General features: G+C 40.3%; 1 protein-coding gene and 1 long non-coding RNA gene across 2 annotated transcripts in view; both read left to right on the top strand.

Moving 5' to 3' along the window:
- Positions 1 to 19,494, top strand: part of fgf14 (fibroblast growth factor 14) — a 172,591-nt gene that overhangs the window by 2,446 nt on the left and 150,651 nt on the right. The window lies entirely within an intron of this gene.
- On the top strand, positions 122 to 17,726 carry LOC125899379 (uncharacterized). The gene is made up of 3 exons (XR_007450721.1): positions 122 to 261; positions 17,309 to 17,425; positions 17,621 to 17,726. It is a non-coding gene; the product is annotated as an uncharacterized LOC125899379 (long non-coding RNA).

Genomic DNA, 19,494 nt, shown 5'->3' with positions numbered 1-19,494 from the left:
GTACTTTTAGGTTATATTACATTCAATTTATGTTATTAAATAATTTCATATAAATTATTTTCTTTTTTTCCGTGGCACTGAGATATGTCATTTCCGGTCGCCATGTTTGGTTTAACAGGCTCGCAAACGGTCTCTTTACATCCATAGTAGCAACTTGGAAGAGTCAAAAACTGTGTTGCAAACAGATTTTTTTTAATTTTATTTTTATATTCAACATGTTTAAGGGACTATAAGGAATCTGGGAATGTCCCCAAAACAGTGGTAAGTGTTGTCACAGTACCTGCGAGTTTTTCCCCCCAAACCTTGGCTTGTATTTATCTTTGCACAGGCTTGAAATGTTAAAATGCTGATTACACGAAAGGCACAATCTGGAGCTAAGCCACAGTAGGCTCTGGGGTGATAACTGACTGATTGCTACTCAGTGGAAAAGCCGCAGCAAGACACTGACTTCCCTAACTGGTGCTCAATGCCATGCAGCCAATCGATCAAAGCTGGGGCTCACTGTCAAGCGTCTGAGATTTGAAGCCATGAAGCCTTTCCCAGCGACAGTAGTCCACGTTTACCTTGCGATGGGCTCACTGTGGAGGAATCATAAACTGATGGTGTGGGCACAATCATCAGGGTTTGTGCTGAAGCAGCAGGTAGAGCCAGTAGTTTACTGGGAAATGAAGTAGGCCAAGATGCAGACTGTGTCAGTGGGGTGCAGTGCTGTTTCTATGACTAAAAACTGCTAACTCATTGAATGTACACTGTCAAACACATCACACAGCAGATCAGTTTCACATACAGAGGTGCCTCAAACAACCTCTTCTAGGATTTTCTAGTATCTTTTGTCATAGTAGGACAGAGGATCCACTGTGTGGCCCTCTGTCAGCAGAGGCAGGTGTTTCCAGTATAGTATGCTCACTAGGCCCGAGCTGCAAAGGCCTAGATATAGAGCTCCAGCTCTTTGGCTGTATTTTTAGTAACACAACATAACTGTGAGAACACAGAGAGACTAAGCCAACTGGGCTGTATCAATAAGACTGCCAGTCGTTGTCAACATGGAAACATATGTCTTGTAAGGCTTGTATTGTGATCTGGATCTCTTTCCACACACAGAAGCTGAAAGTAAACTTAGGCTTACTTACTGCACATCACCAGTGCATCTGAAGAGGTTAAACGTTGTGTTGATTGTTTAAGCGCCTTCTGTTCCAGCAGATGGTTCCTGCTTTTTGCCTATTGTGGGTCAGTTTTACCGGTCATGGGCAAAATGGGGGGGAATCTTGAGGCATTTTTTGTCTGTGTATCTGTTGCTGGTATGGGCTTGTGTGTGCAGAGTTTGTTTCTATGTGCTTGTGATAATGTTACTATATTTTCAGTAGCTAAAAGTATAAAGTAGACACAGCTGTGTTTGTACATGAAACTTCTTTCTTCATAAACACATTAAGACTTCTAAACAGAGAGCAAAGTCTTAGTTGGATTAAAGCTAGCATCATGGCCGGATTATGAGACAATGGGCCCCTGGGCACAGACATGCAAAAGGCCCCACCACCTCTCCTACATAGGAGCAAAACACACAGGGTCTGCTGCGTTTCATTGCACTGGTGCGTCACTGAACACGTAATGGCGATGGCTGGGAAAGCTGTTTTTAATGGAGGGTAATCTGTCAGCCAGTGGCAGCAACTACATAATTGTAAACTGACAAAACAAACAACAATGACGTTACCTACAGGGCAAAAAGCCATGGTAGCTTTCCTAGGTGAAAATTAATTGCCTACATAGACTGTAAAGTTATTGATTTTATGTAAGCCTGAATGACATTCATCAGTTCTCTCTCTTGACTTGATTGTGTTTGTATGCAGGGTTGGAAATTAACTTTTTTGTCCACCAGCCACAGTGGCGGGTTGTTCCAAAATCTGCCGCCCATTCAACACATTAACATTGTTTTTTTTGGCTGGTGAGTGAAGCAAATCTAGCAGCCACTTGCATATTTTACTAGCATTTGGCTGGTGGCTGGTGCTAAGTTCCAGCCCTGTTTGTATGGGCCGTGTGGTCCTGGTGACGTAAACGCAGCCGTTGAACTTTAGCGGTGAATCTGCCGGCTACAGTAATTGTCAAATGGTGTGCAGACTCCACCTACTTGGCGCATCACAGGTGTACTCTGGCGTGGTAATAAGGTGGACCCACAGACTTGGTAGTTTTGCCCTTTTTCTTGTAGTCATTTTGCATCTTTTTGTGCTTTTGTGACCCTATGAGGTCATTTTTTGTCTGTCTCTTTGCAGTTCCTTTGCGTCTCTTTGTAGCCATGTGAAGTTTTTTCCTGGTGGGAACATGTCACAGTAATTTGAGTGACATTTTACTGATGAAGAGTAGGGAGGCCCTTGACACTTTCGGTCACTGAGCCTTTTCCCAGTAGACCTGTTTGGTAATCCATCCATGGCTACCATCAATATATGTGTTGTAATCATGTCAGGCTTGTTCTTTAACATCATCAAATTTAAAGTGATGCATCATGGCTTAACCATTCGGCGATTTCAGAATCTAGTTTCCTCTACCTCATGCTGTCTAAGTAAAGAATATTTCACTTCTTGATATTTCTGTTTAGAGTTTTTTGCCCGTTCATATTTCGCTCTGTTATTATCTTTAAGGTCCGTCTGCATCCTTTCCACATTGTGAAATTCATTTGCCACTCTATCTCACTCAATCTACAGAAATGTGGGGAGTGAATAAATGTTCACTGTGTTGTTTCAGACTAAGTGGCGATGCATTAGTCTCGGCTGTTTTGATGCACACATTATATTTATGGAGTATTTCTTTAGATAAACCACATGGGTTTATGTGTGGATGCCAGATGCCATGTCTGCTGCGTTGCTGTGTAGCTTAATGGGTAATGCATGGTATTGACATTGCATGGTTTAAAGCGTCTTCTCCCTTTTGAATCATCCACAACTGTAGTCTAGGGGCTGTCACGTTTACTTCAAAAGTCTTTAGATGAGATAAACCGCCAAGAGATGTTGCATTCTGATGTAAATGAAGCTAGGTCAAAGTTGTAGCACGCAACACAACTACTCATTTTCTTTACCCATGGCAGTTTGCCATCATGTAAAGACTGCACATTTTAGTTTCACTGTGTCTTTATTCTTTAAGCCGTATCACTGTTTTCCAGCTTAATTCTTGTTTTATCTATGGTAGATTGTCCTTAGGGTTGGTGGTGTGGTACAACTTGCCTTAATGTTCACTCTCATGTCACAGCATTGGTACATGTCTCTGAGTGAACATACTTCATTAAGGCAATTATGTGATGAACTAGCTGAGTGGAAGGGATGGAGATGCAGTAAGTGTCACTCTGCAGCCTGTGTAGCATTAATAATTGTGCAAATGACCACATAGATTTCATCGTAAAACTTTCTGAACTTCATTGAATGGGTCATATAGCTAGGATGAATGACAGGGGTTTAATGAGTGCGTTTAGTGGTAAACGGTAGTGGAAAAAAGTTAGGTTGAGAACTGCAGTGTAATAAAGACAGACAATTGATGGGTGCTCAGTGACATTTCTTGGGCTTTGTACATGGGAAAGGGTTGAATGCTCTAAATGTGGAAGACAGGCTACAGCCAGGTTGCTGAAGGAGCAGAATTGCAGTGGGTGTGTGAAGTCAGTAGGTGGCTTCCTCAGAGTCGCACAGCAGTGGCTCATTGACAGCAGAGTGACAGTACAGGTCACAGAACACCCAGGCATCCACGTGAGGATGGTTCATAGCATATCAAGTGAAACTCAGCTTTATTGTGTGTGACAGAGCCAGAAGGCCGAACCAATGCTCCAGCACTGTAATGCTATTGCTCTTGTTTGCTCCATGGGTATAGTGGAGCGTTAACCCTAAGCTGTAGCTTGACCTCACAATCAGGAAGCAGTGACCCAAGATTATTAATTTCAGTCTCTGGTATGGCAAACCATACAGACCAGTGGAAGATTATAACCTTGTGCTGGTGCTAAAATCTAAGAACTCTGAAAATGAAAATGTTTTGATTTGTGGTACATAAACCATTCAGACAAATCTATGGATATAGATGTACTGTATGTCATAAAATCATAAAAACAGTGTGTTAAGTAGAGACTTAAATAAACAAAAGGGACTTGTATGGACTAGGGATGTGCATGATTAGTCAACTCGACTAGTCAATTAAACATTGCTACCCTCGTTAGTCAGCAATGAAACTACTATTCCGTTAAATGTATAATTGAAATTATAATTTCATGCAATTGCATTCACCCAGTGGAAATGCCATTGCAATAATCAGGCACATTTCCTAAAGATTTATTTCCCTAAAGAATATTGTTTTCAACCAACCAATGTTATGTTGACTTTTGTTTATATTCTCACTCCTAATTCGTGTATTACAGATGCTTACCGGCCCTACACATATCCTTTTGCGTCCATTTTGGAAGCTTAGGGATTGCATGTCAATTTATGCTCAATACGTGCATTAGGTGTTCCCAAAATAAACTTTTCACAGGAAATGCACAGTTTCTGTTTGTTAAATGCATGTAGTCTCGTTTCAAAATAAGCTCAGACCAAAGATAAAACACTTTGTTTTCAGGTTTGCGTCCTTAGGTTTCAGCAACAAAACATGGTTTGTCTGTTAAAAGTACATTTTTTTAGAAACAGAATGTAGTGTCACTAGCATAACATGCCACACATACTAGTGCACTGTGTTGTTTTTTTTGAATAACTCAGTCGAATTTCGGTTTCACATGGGACACACACAGCAGTCTCTTGGGTGAAAGTCCAGAGGTTGTTGACCCATCCAGTTCCCCTGCCACCCTTCTTATGCGGACTTTCTTGCTCTAGTAGTTGCAGTGGTGTAGTGGAGGGTATACGCAGGTATACTGGGTATACCCACCTTTTTTTCTGGCCATTTACACCAGTGGTTCCCCACTGGTGGGTAGCGGGTCCATTCTGAATGGACCACAAGTGACTCACGAACATGTCTTATTTGTACACTTTATTTTGACATACGGTGAATTTGTGGTGTATAGCTTTAATTTCAAAGTGCCATTTCCTGCTAGCTTGACGACATGGCCAAACGCAAGTATGACACTGAATATATTAAACTGTGTGGACCTTGAACTAATGACTATAGAGAAGTCTGGACCCCCTGGCTGAACCAGTTGCGAGGACAGGTTTACAGTATACCCACCTATCAGCCTATACATAGCATATACCCACTTCCTTCTCTGTAACCAACCCATCATACCTAGTAGTAAACCCACCTCATCAAGTACCACTACACCACTAAGTAGTTGCCTAAGGCATCGAAAAATGCAGCTGCCTTGTGCTTCACATACTGCCGCTAAAGGGTGCCTCGGTGTATTGGTGTCTGACACCGAGGCCACTGACCAAGCATCTATTTGACGAGTTGGGAGTGAGACCGGGTTGTTTATTTGTTGAGTTGTTGTCATGTTTTGTGGGATAATGTGCAGTGTTTGCAGTGCAAAGTGCCACATATTTCACGGGCATCTTAAAATAGGACTTAGGTTTTAAAAGACTGATTAACATTTTCATGGCTCTTATATTTTCTGAGACTGTATTTAACTGTATCTATTAAGTTGCGCTCAATTTTGGCTGATGTCTAAGTGTTTTCTTACATATAGGCTAGTTGACTAGTCTAAGTTTAACCCTCTGTTAAAACTTTACGCATATTAGTTTTGAGCAACATTCATAGTCTGGAGAGTGGCAACTTTTTTAATGTAAAGACTTGTGTTTACACAGTCTGCAGATATATGGCTATCCTAGGCCAATACCTTTTCAAAGAACGACTGTGTCAGCATATTGAATTACCCCTTCGTAAGGTGCATGTGTCTAAATGCTGTTTGCTGTCATATCAAGTTTATGAATTTTTCAGTGTAAAACATTCTTTTTACTGTGCGCTGCACTTCCACAGTGTAATCTGAAATTACATATGCATTTTAATAACTCAGATTATGCTGCTGGTGTCTTTTCTCCATCTAATTCTCACCTCAGAGCAAGAGCAGTATATCTCAGATTCAGCTTTTCCCCCAAACCAAGCCTAGTGGAGAATTTATAAAAGGGCAAGGTTTTTTTTCCTTCAGCTAAGAGATGCTTTATTCATTTGTGCAACATACCCACGCTGGTTTAAATTGTGGTAACAAAGAAACAGCAGTGTAATTAAAGGGGATGGGTAAGATTCAAACAAGAACTCCTACAATTAGAATAACAGCAGGGTTGGCTAAAAATATCCTCCTCCAACCACCATGACATGTTGCTAGGTTTCATACAGAAACAGTAAGTTTGTAAATGGCTAAACTGCAGTAGCTTTTCTGGTGATACACACGCAGACCTTGGCATATCACAGCTTGGATGAAAAGAAAGGCATTACAGTTAACAGGTTTCACAAATGTTTTCATGAAGGCCATTCTAAAAACAGGACTCTGTGTCACATGGATGGACCTTTTGTTTCTAAAAATAGCTCAGAGCACACACATCCTCCCGGTGCTATTAAATACAGAAAAAAAAAGGGTACAAGTGTGTCATTAATATGAAGCAAAAATATTCTCAACCTTGACTGTTGCTGTGATTCCTGTTATGGTTTTGTTATCATTTGGAAAGGGAGATGAAGTTGTGTGTTGCTGCAGTGGGCATGTCACAGGTCAACAAGAAAACATTGTTGTGCTCTCATTTTTTTTTGAGGCGTGATAATGACAGCGGCATCATCAGTTTCCACAGTGAATTAATTTGGGCTGTCTCTGTCCTGCTCTTGAGAAATATGACCTGCAGGGGTGATGAGATTCAAGTCCCTGGCTGTTATTCTACCTCCCTCTGAGAGACAATCAAGTTTACATACAAATCAGTTCAGATGAGAGGGCAAATGTATATATGCAGCGTATGTATATAGAGAGAAGGGAAAGGAGGGCAGGAAAGAAGAGAAGGATTAACGCCTGTGAAAAATAAATCTGAATTTACATGAAGCATCTCCCAGGATGCTTCCCAGATGCTCCTATTTGCAGAGGTGAGAGGAATGATGGGACATGCGGTCCTGGCAGGGTGCCTCCAAGGGTGACTGGCCACTGGATGTGCAGGTGGATGGTTGCACCGAGCTGCTCTCTGTTTCCTCAAGGTTAGGCCTGATGGGAGTTCACTTGAAGGGGAGACACTGTGAAATGGATCGGTTCTCCCACAGGTTCTGGGATGGATAACATCTTTTGTTTGTCTGCTACTCTGATGTTTAACATTTGTAATTAGTTGGAGGTTCATCAGTGTAGGATTGCATACATAAGTGAAAATGCACTGGTGCAGTGTATATTGACATGTCTGACATCTTACCCTTTGGAAAACAGACATGGAGTTATGTCGTTGAAACAGTGCTGCTATGTTATGTTGTCGCTGTTTCAACACTTAACTGTAAATTATATCATTAGCTTTAAAGCTGCTATAATCAAGAATATGGAAGTGTTGCTTGTAGTGCGAACCCAGAGATAAATATGCCCGACAACTGTACTGTTTTCGTTCAGTTTCATTGCTCTCATTAGCGTCATTTCTAGTCACAGCAGTCAGCAAGAAAGTACTAAAACCACACTGTGCGCTACCTGCTCAGGGTCCAAACAGCAGACAGACATAGTTAGCAACTAGCTCGTGACACAGTAGCCATTTAGCAGCCAGATATTCCCCTCAGGAGTTGGTAGAGTCCAAACTGGGGCTAAATGGAAAGTGAATATTGGACCTGCGTTTGTCAAGCTGCTAGATACGAGTCCAAATTGATATCACTTTGTATCTGCTGTATGTGTAAATGATCAACTGTTTGTTGCTCTTTTAAAAGACAATGTTCCTATTAAGCTGTTTACAAGGGCTGCCCCCTAAAAGTTGACCCAACGTTTGTTGACCATTTCATTCCTCACTTAGTCACAGAAAAAAAAGTAAGCTGCACCTTGTCAAAATAAATCAAAACCTATATGACTGGACCATGTGGGAATTTAATTTGAAAGGACAGACACAGGAAGTGTCCACGTTCAGTAGTCAGACAGGAGTCGGGTTAATTCCCAGGGCTGGTACCTGCGGTTATTCCACAGGCTAGTTAATAACATGTCGGGCAGGAAATCCAAAGTGTGGGATCATTTTGAGAAGGTGAAGGACGAACCCAAGGTGATATGTAAACTCATCTTCATTGGTCGACTACAAACATGACGTATCATCTGAAACATGGAAGTAGCTACATGCCCATTAGCCCACAGCGTCATTAACAGGCGGCTCGCTCAGTGTGTGACGTGCACTTGTAGATAAAATATAGGCCTATATTAATGAAGGTTCATTAGTACGGTTTGTATTTCTCTGTAATGTAGCACAGTGTTAACAATGTTACTGATACTATTCCTTCTCACACCTTCAACACAAACCACCAAAATATATCATTTAATAATTAAATTAATATCATAAACATGCAGGCGACTAGTCGACTAATGACCCAAAATGACGACTGTTGGTTGACTTGGAAAATTCTTAGTTGGAGGCAGCCCTACTGTTTGCGCTGTATACATGTCCAAAGAATGCTCCTAAAACCCGAATAATACCTGCACATGTCTTAATTGAGAAAAGGAAAATGCTGTTTACACGACCCGTATTAAATTCAGATTATCGTTACATTCTGAATAAAAGTAGAATATTTATGTGCATGTAAACGTAATCAGTGTTGTGTTTACAGCTTGTCCAAAGCAATCCATGAATGCAGGCTAATACATTCAGTACCTACTGTAAAACAGAAACGCCAACGAGACAGGAGTCAGTTTTAGCAGAGCGAATAATGAGTATTGTCATTCGAGAGCTTGTGTTTGACCTGATCTGCCTGGTCTTCAAAGCCAGCTTAACTAATGTGATCCATTTTCAGTCAGCTTGTGGGGTTAATATTGGCTTACATATCGGATAATAACACAGTTAAAATTGTCTGTCTTTCTAAATGGAGGTAAAGCAGAGAGGATGGATTTGTGTGTTTCTAGCTAATGGTGCAAAGAGGCTACATTTATTGTTACTTGCACTTAGCAGATTGAAGACATTAGAGATAATGTTGCCGTTTTGAATAAACTGTGATTGCCCTGGTGACTATTTTAAAAAGGTTATTTCTTTCTTTCTTTTGTTAGACCACCTAATGCATCTTTCCTTTCCCAAAAAATGTGTCAAAACATTTAAGGCTAAAAATATGACATTTCAGCTTTGCTGAAAATGTTGGTGTACACCAACACTCTCAGTTTTGAGCAAGTAGGTGTTATGTAGCACATTGAACACCCGACATATTTGTTGCAGCCTCAAAGGCCAAACAGATATTCTCAGAATGAACTGCAAGTAGAATGTGAGCATGCGGAGAGATGATTAGTTGATTGCTTTGTGATTTGAGTCATAGATACAGTTTGCTACCTGCGGTGTGAGAGGTTGCTGTGAGGGACATCATGTGGCTGAACGAGAATCACAATGTGATTACTGTGAAAGATGCTGATTTAGCAAAATTACACAGCTTTGTGTGAAAGTGTTTTATATGTATTTTTTATTAGGTTATCTACATGCATTATACAAGCAGTATTAATTTAAGCAGTCGCACTGAGAAACCCCTGGCAGCGAATGCTCGGAGGCATTCAACACTTTTTCCTTCCCACAGTTTCTGATGCCAGCGTTGTTTCTGTGGCTGTTTTGAGTTATGTTTGACCCAGAGCGATGAAATTGGCCATTTACAGATGGATACTGACATGTTCTTGTCAGATCTGAATGGATAACTTCACATAGTGCAATAAATTGTTTCTCAGTTGTCAGGCTGATGAACTTTCTCGTCCTCAATCATGTTGAGTCATTTAAGGTCATTGAAATTGCTGGTTAGGCCATCAGTGATATGTTGACCATAGTCCTTAAGGGTTTAATTGAGATTAATGCTAATCTTAAAACGCCAGAAATAACAGTAACATTACTTTAGACATAATTTTAGTTTAGTATGAATATATGAGCAGGCATTCAGGAGGAAAATAGCCCCACAGTGCTGGTGAGAGTATGCCATACAACCCAGAAAGACCAGTTTGAGTAACAAAGCATAAATTTGAAGGTTTATGGAATGTGATAACACTGCACAGTTCAGACCATCCAAAATAAGCCTGAAAAGCTGCAAATCAGAACAGAAGTATAGAGAGTTGTTGCATAGAGATGATACACAATCTCATCTAGTTGCATAGCTGTGAACCGGCAGGTTTTTAGAACGTTGCAGAATGGCGCATTGCAAGTAGTTGCACGTTTTAACTCGTCTCATTATGAATCTTTGGTCTGAACTGGGCTTAATACTCTCAGACAGGATATTAAGACTCTGGAAAGTTATCATAGTAGCAATAGCTATGTTTCCATCCAAAAGTGATTTGAATCATTGGGAAAATGTGCATTAAAAGAAATACGAATCCTGTGTGTTTCCATTAAATGTAAGGACTTTAGTGAAAACTACAAACTCGCGCGAGTTTTCCGCAGAACCGGAAACAAAACAAGTCTTGCATTCTTCTTCTTCTACGTTTTCTGGCGGTTGGCAACCAGCTTGTAAATGCATTACCGCCTTCCCGACCCGGAGTGTGGATATCACCATGGAGGGAGGTGCGCTACGTCAGACTTAATTCGAACATAACTGTTTCCAGCCCCCATTTTGCGAATCAGCATTTTTTCGAATCAACCAAAACCCGGCTAAAGCGAGCGTATTTTGGTTTGTGTGAATCAGGGGATTTTAATTCGAATTTTGGCGTTTCCATCATAATTTTCCGATGCCATACTTCTAGATGCACATCTAAATGGGCTGATGGAAACATGGCTAATGACTTTATGTTTTGTAACACTAATCATGAGATAAAAAGTAGTAATACGGCGTTCACGTCAGTAATCTACCGTGAATGTGCGCTAGCACTTATTTGATTGTCTGCTGCCGTGTTGTGTTGGATGATGTTGCTTTGCATTGCAGCAAAAGTTCAGCTAGATAACTTTTTTCCACTGAAGCCTCTGCGTTGACACTGTAGCTGTGTCTCCAGACTGGCCCCATTTAAATGATACAGGATGCTATTTTCTTTGTCAGAACGCGGCCTTGATAGTAGTCTGTTAGGTCTGGAATAAAACTGATGTTTAGTGATGTTCCCCCGAAATGTAGGAGTCTTGTCCATAGCAAGTGTCCTAGGTGCTGGCTGAAATGACAGCTGTCAGTTTATCAGCTATGCCTAGCTAGCTAATTAAGCTAACGGTAGTCCAATCAAAATGCTGTCTTCTGCCACTCTTCTGAATGCAGTTGACAGCTATCCAGCCCAGTCACCAGAGGAAAATGTTGGCATTGTACATTTCTGCAAACCACGAATACGTTACATTTGTACATTTCATAATGTCATATCATCGTTACTGAAGTGATGTAGTTTTGATTACATACTGTAAATGACCTGACTTTATCTTTGGGATGCTAAGGGGATTGTGGATAGCATTAAACCTAGGTGAGATGGCTGCCAAGCTGCAGACCTGTTTGACACCAATAAACAGCAAAACCGGTTGTTGTTGTTGTTGTAGTGAGTCATCGGTGACATTTCCAGCTGTGATTGTGCTAAGAAAACTGGGTATTTCAAACCAAAACATGATCTTTTCTTAACCATAACTAACATTGTTTTGTGTCTGAACATAACCAAACTTTAACCACGGTTTGCAGAAATGTATATTGCTAACATTTATTCTGTCAGTTGTGTTGGGCTACCTACATTATATCATGCTACATGGCTAAAGCTGCATGTGACTGGCTTTATGATCCATGTAGTAGAAGATGCTGAATTAAATAAGTGTTCTTGTACTGCAGTATTTCCTGATCACCAGGGGGTAGTGGTACAAAGTGGATGTGCTAGTTGTAATAACCTCACCTTAAAATTGAAGACACAGGTGCAAGTTTATTTAATTATTTATTTTTTTTAAATTACCACATAACATTCATTTCAAGGACTTCCTGATTCCACTGACCTCACTAGTTTATAGCTGGCTTTATTGAGGCCATACATAATTTTGAAAGCTCTATTATCTCCTAGGAAGACTGGTAAATTGAGGTACATCTCAAAATAGTCATCACAGTGGGACAGTATAGCTTGTGCTTTTCCCCACTTGGTTTTCTGCCCCGTGTCTTACTGAGGCTCCATAAATCATCTTGTAATTTGGCTCATCCTCTGCCCTTAATAGTGGGAGCTGTGTGACGTATCCCCACCTCCTGTGAGTGAAAGAGTGGCATTGTGAGAGGAGCAGGGGTGTAGCACAGGTTCCCCCTAACACATGACACATCTTAATGCTCACTGCTTCCAGGACTGCAGAGGATTTTGACACATGATAGCTGCTGTGGAGCTGCTGTGATGGTTTTTTTTTTCCTCTGGAGCTGCTGAACTGAGCAGAGCTGATGATGCACTGTGATTCACAATAAAGTGACAAAGTGATGAGAGAGAGGGAGATGAAGAGCAAGAGAGAATAATGCAGTTAGACTATGAGGTTATTGATTTACAGGACCAGAAGTCTGAACAGTTGTACACAGTCGTAAAGACGATCTGACACAGATGCCATCATCGTTACCAAAAATGCATGCAGAGGTGTCAGAGAAGCCTCTGATGTTAACACTAGAAGTGGATGAGAACATTTTAATGGATGTTTGAAGGGCTTTTGTCTCAGAGTTCTGGGAATGAAACGATTGCTGTGACAGTTCAGTGTAATGTAGTCAACATTGTCAACTGCAGGTAGCATGTTTAAAATCTATATAATCATGACTATAAGTGACTTCTAATCATTGCAATATCACTGACTGTGTGGTAACAGCTTTACTCTACAATAATCCTTTCACTACTGACATTTCCTCCATAGATTGAGAGCGGAGATGATTATAGTGGAGACACTTTTTTTTCTATTAAAGGCAGTATTTAGCACCAGCTGAAAGACACCACGGAGGGCTATAATTTCCTCCATGCAAGTCAACGTAACACAGTCTAAGAAGCTGCAAAGGTGTGACCTGAGGGGTCACCAGAGGCAAGAAGCTGCGCTATATTATTGACATAATGAAAAATACAGAGATTTTCTATAAGAGCAGTTCTGTATAGACTCTTTTCAGCTCTGGTTGTAAAGTCCTTGACCATTCACCATTTGTTACGTTTTTTTGATGCAAGATGACACTGTTAACCATAAACTGTTTGCCATGCTTGCGGCAGCAGGCTCCCAGAAAGTGTGCCAGGCTTTGAAGACAATTTTTTTTCTTAGCCAAACAGTGTAACTATAACTTCTGGGTCCATCACATAATGCCATTGGACCTAAGAGGACTTTTCCCCATAGAATTACATTGGAAAAGAGATGTCTGTATATCAGTGGATACATTTTTATGTGTCACAACCTCCGCGAAATAACTCATTTCACTATCAGCATCTCATTCAGTCCAGTAACATTTCTTAAGTCTAAAAGAATTGCACAAGGGCTGTATTGTAAGTAGCTAGCATGGTCAGTAGAAGTGATGATGCAGAAGATTGAGTAATTTTATACCATGATATGATATTATATCGATTCTTGGCACAACAATACGATATTTGCCAATATTACAAAATCTGCCAAGATACAGTTTGATGCAATTCAGACTCTTGCGATCGATATGAAACGATATCACATGCCAATTTAACACAAGCTGTTACAGAAGAAGTTGCAACCTTTTTTAAACCTTTGGCCATAAAAAAAATAAAAATTTAGAAATAATGTAATGGCAAACCTCTCAACAGTCATAAAACATGGATTAAAAACAGGATAATTTAACAAAAGTATAACATTCAGCTCAATGATAACTGTCCAAGTTCATAGACGAAACTATTTTTTTTTTTGCTAGTCACTCATTTTTAGCTTAAGCACGTTTACATTGTATAAATTAGCCGAGCGGCTAGCAGACTTGTCCTCTACTCATAGCTTAACAAATTATATGTGTTATTTATACTTTTTCTTATTTACTGTCGGTTCAAGTCACTTTATCTTCCGACAGAAGAACATGGTTGAATTTTAGCCCGCATGCTCGTTTTTTTCAGTCTGACATTGGTGAAACAGAGCAGCTAATGTAGCTGTAAGAGTGAGATGCCTGGCCAGGAAGTTACATTGAGTTTTATCTCGTAAAGGCATTGTCTACATACAACATGTGCTTTGTCTGTTGACCTGTATTTTCTCCAAATATTTCAACACTGCTGATTCGCTCCTGGGTAAATAACGTTATCCTCGTTGTCATTTTCTTGGCTGCTTGCCATCTGCCTGGCCCTGTTTGACGGTGACCAGGATTGCAATGGTCTGAGATTTTCATGGTATAATAACATCTCACCAAATATCACAGTTTCAGGGTCACAGTATTACAATAATTATTAGAAGTCAAAATTACTCTTAAAGTAATGAAACCAGAGGGATTGTTTTCGGTTCAACAAACATTTTAATACTATAATTGAATCTTGAAACCATTTTTAAATAGAAGTTTGTGTTGTAAGCAAATTTACACGATATGATAACTGTCAACTTTAATATCATTATATACCATAAAACAGGTATACTGCTGCAACCTGAATGATGACACAGGATTTCAAAATAACAATGTAAGGTAGTGATAATGATATGGATCGATGATTTCACCTCGCATTGATGATTTTGCATCGTTGATCATCAAATTGATATGTCGGTCTAGACTGATCGTTACACCCCTTCCCAGAAAGTCGAACCTTTTTTTTGCTTCATGTGCCACTGAGCAACTTTCATGGGAATGAGCGGGGCACTGTCTACAACGCTGTATCCAGTTCTCTTTATATGTCCCTGTGCTACAGTCATTACCTGCGTAGTTCTTCTTCAGTTATACAGATGACAGAATCCACACAGGCTCCCAAAGAGACTTCAAAATGCCTCCAGTGAAACCTATGATTTAAATCACTCCTGTCCATGTTTTTAGATGTTGTTTGGTTTAGACTCCTGTAGAGGCATTCACTGTCCTGCTCTCAGTCCCCTCGCTCCACCATCTCTCAAGATCCCTATTTTCTAATACCTTCCCCAGTACATATACTCTCGCACACATTTGTCTTCAGTGGATTTTTGCTTCTATTCTAATACTCATGCTACAGTTTACAGTCCTCTCCTCTCTTCTGCTCTCCAGTATTCCCCGAAATCTGGATCCAGTCCAAAGTAATGTTGTGGTTTCATAACCTACAGAGATATGTGTATTACTGTAACACAGTCACATTGATTTATGCTTGTGTTGAAGACCAACAATTTGCCACAATACAAGTGTATCTAAAGCTGTTGCGGTTGTGTTTCTAATGACCAGTAGCTCAGCGAAGCCACTGGCACAGTTCCAGTACAGTCACACTGTAGTTCTGGTGGAGCTGCTGCAGAGATGACCACATCAGTGCAAACAGCCCGAAAGGTGATGCAGATGGCAGAAATCCTCCAGGTAGAACTCACCAATTTATTTTGAGTGATGTCAAGAGTATCTTGGTAATGTTTCTTCCTGGAGGCCTTCATCACAGTGTCAGCCAGGATGACCATGTTTAAAGGTAAAGACAGGATTTAGCATCATGTGCAGGTGGCTATATCCAGAAATGCAGTACAAGTAAATTGAGTTTATGGAGATATTTTTGCTTTTGTAGATGAAGTAGATTGCATTTTAACGCTTGTATAAATCTTTAAAACGTGAGTAAATATACAAACTAAGCTTCAATCAGTGTAAAAACTATGAAAATTTAATTTGACAAGGAAAAAGACACTGACTTTATTAAGTGGACTGGGTACTGGCTACGACCTGACCAATCCACATTAAATACAAGTTCTTTGTAAATGTCATTTTACCTTTCCATTTATTAGCTGGGACCAGCAGCACAATAGGTCAGTCATTCAGTCGGCCCACACAAATTTTCTCACCCTTTGGTGGCCACAGTTTCTGCTTTAAGAGGCTGAAATTTGACATGGAGGTTGAGTGTGTGTTTGTGAAGGTGTGCGTTTGTGTACACGCTGGCTCAAGGGAGGGTAAGTGGTAGTGGCCTATGACAAAAAGGCGCATAACTTCTTCTAAAAGCATCATGACAAAGCTTCTTTTCTATATATAGAAAGACACACGCACCACTTTGCCATGTCCCCATGTCCTCTTTCATAATTCGTGAAGCGGTTGTCACGCAGAGCGAGCCCGTGATATCAGTAATATTGTTTCCAGGCTGTCATCTAGGATCGAAATATGATGCAGTCACATTAGCGTGTTGCTGCGCTGTATGGCGAGAAGGTTGGGTCATGTTCCCCGTGGCTCTGGTGACAGGAATGTGGCGTCTTTAACCTTTATCAAACACACCAGACTGAACATACTGGTGTGTCTGTGTCTGTGCGTGTGATATCGAGCAACAGTATGTGTTACTACAAATCATACAGCCAGAGGTACACCGCTAAAGCGATGGCTTGCTGCTGTACTGTTTCAGAGCGGCGAAGGCTGGCGGAGGGAAACACAGAGCGAGGTCGGCTGGCTCTGCATCTGTCCTGTGCTGGAAGTACATTTTAATGATTTGATTATGATTGATTGCTGATATAATTTCATGACTCACTGTTGGCCTGTAGCTCATTTATTACTGTTGTCCATCATGTGCTCTCTGCTGACGGGATAAGCTGTGCAGGATGCTCTCTCCCCGTCTCCCTCTCTACCTTATTACAATCACGTGTATGTGTACAAGGTTCACGGTGTAATTTAAGTGAGGAGATGAATAACGATTTGCACATATGACTTTCTTGTTGAATGCAAGAAAGAAAGGAGAAAGATGATAAATAAAAAATCAGAAGAGGAGTCAGATTTTGAAGCAGCTCAGTACAGTTTCATACTGTGTGTTGTTCTGCTGGTTTTCCCTCCGGCTCTGACCTGCTCTGACACATCTGACTGTATTTTGCTGCTTCCATGGCAATCAGCATTTCTTCAAGTAAATTTCAGTTTGTTGTTCAGTGTGTTGAGTTTTTGGTAATCATATTTTATTTTGGTAGAGAACTTGGTGATAATTTCTTTTTACAGGCTGCAGTGGTACAGGATTTCTCGGGGGTGTCAGGTGTGTCTCAGTGGTCAGGTTGTGTTCACTCCGTCTTTCAGTGTAGCCACTCGTGGTACCCTTATAATTTGCCACTCAGTCTGTTCTGCGCTCAAGAGCGTCGAAGTTCACTTTGAGTTTTTGAGTCTTTTTTTTAATTTTTTTTTTTTTTTGCTTTGGTTAAAATTTGGTCCAGATTTCCGAAGTTTCTGCTGAGAAGGGCTAAAGCTAACGATTATTTTTTTATTGCAGATTAAAGGAGAATGCAGCCTAAATTGAGAATTTGGAAATTGGTATTTCCATGGCCAATAAGTTCAGTCAATACTTGTGAACTTGAGGAACTCTCTCACAAAGCCAGAAACCAGAGAAGTAAGTGTCAGCAACAACATCTTTCCCAATTCAAATATGACATTACAAATTTGAGTTTTAGCAGGATTTGGAGGAGAGGTGTTCATGTTTACTAATATTTTTGGACTTTCTGAGACCATAAGAATAACATGTATGATATTTTGAAATTGGGTGCAGTTTCCCTTTAATCTGTTGATTACTTTCTCACTTGAACAGATGCTTCATTTGTTTGGACACACTGCGAGAGAGGAAATAACGCTCCATAGCAGCAGGCCTCAGGATACAATATTATCATGATACTTAACTCACAATACAATGTTTTTGTGATTTAGAAGTGTCGGGATACGCTCAGTATTGCAGTAAAATATACTGTGATTTATGACCTTTTTTCAACTATAAATTATGCCCACAAAATAACTTTGTTGACATCTGTGTTATCTCATAAGATAAAGTTTTCAGTCTGCAAACTCGAGAGTGATTACATCATTCTAGTAGCTACCAACGTTTTAGTTTGTATTTGTCATATTAATAATTTTTATAATAAAAAATTGATACCTGGCGTGCGTGTGACATTTTTATAGTACCACACAAAAATAGTAATCAATTTTTTCCCCCCACTCCTACTAGTTAGCCAGTTAGCACAACAAAACAACCTGATGTTTAAAGAACAAATAATATTTATTATGCGCTAGTGAACAATAAGAAAAACAAATGCGAACCATTTCTGATTAAGGGCTCAATGGCTTAAAAAAACGTGTTTCCTAAAATAACAAGATTGTTACGATCTTATGCTCTTTTAAGTTGTTTACTTTCCTCACTTCACTTCTCATGCATGGAACTAGGGCAACAGACACTCACTGACGATATTGAGTTTACTAAATTTCAGTTTACTGTTGAGGAATTAAGAAACTGGAACATATTCATGTTTAACAAAGCCGGAATCAGAAGTTTTACTTTTTCTTCTTGGAAAAAGTGACTTAAACCAATTATTCGATTATCAGATTAGTTGGTAATTAATTTAATAGTTGACAGCTAATTGATTGATATGTATGTACTGCCTGCGTGAAAAAAACATGCAGTCCCAGGCCAGATCATCGATGCAGCAGGGTGCAGAGATCGTGGATAAATCAATAAATAAATGAAGGGTCCCACAGCAAAGGAATAAAAGCTGGCTCATCTATTGCTGGAGTAAAACATGGCATCATCTGGAAAGGTTCTTTGCCATTTGAGTATGTTCAAGTATACATTCCTGGTAGCTGACGTTGTAACGCAATATTTCTCCTGCTGTGTTACAATCATTGTAAAATCATTGAAAATAAAATACTGTAATTGCTGCCATGATAACTTTTCTCAGCAGTAAAATCCTTCCTTATAATTTTATTTACCTCAGTGCAGTGTTTCGGTGTCTGATGGACTGGACGTCCTGGATAGTATGTAATTGTCTCACCTCCACACATACCAGAAACAACATGCCCCCCCCCTTTGCCTTCTTTTAAATCAGGGCCGTTTGCAGTCTGAATGCCCACTTAACGCATAATGAGCAGCTGGTTGAGATGACTTCTCAACGTTTTGTCAACACAGAGATCAGTAACAGTATTGTCTCAGTGGCTTTGAGGTATTCATAGGATTTTATTGCTTTTGAGTCCCAAGTTAAGTGGAAATTGGCCTAAATCGGTGCTTCACCTGCTGTTTGTTGTGTTGCTTCGGACTCAGGGGGACGTTCTTACAAATTCCAGTGTGTAGCCTTGAACTGTGTTTTCATGCGTATCCTCACAGACCCATAAAAGGTTTCTGATTGCTGTGACCGATTTGTGTCAATTGTTGAATATCTTAAAAAAACCTCATGCTAACAAAAATAACATTTTGCTGCCTCTGTTGTGATTCAATTTTCTCGTGTTTCCCAGGCTGGCAGGCGCTCACGTGCACATTGTCTACCTCGCTCTGTCTATCACTCTATCACTCCTCTCCCTCCGTACAGGGGTCTGTGCTGTGCAGTGCTGGAGGTTGTGTGGTGGCTACGGTATGCTGTGTAGATTTTTGCTGCAGTGCAGCAGGCAGTATTGTGCTGCTGCTGCCTCTGTCTTTCCCCT

The sequence above is a fragment of the Epinephelus fuscoguttatus genome, linkage group LG13 (assembly GCF_011397635.1).
Source record: "Epinephelus fuscoguttatus linkage group LG13, E.fuscoguttatus.final_Chr_v1".
Classification (NCBI taxonomy): Eukaryota; Metazoa; Chordata; class Actinopteri; order Perciformes; family Serranidae; genus Epinephelus; species Epinephelus fuscoguttatus.
This window is presented reverse-complemented; position numbering and strand designations above follow the sequence as displayed.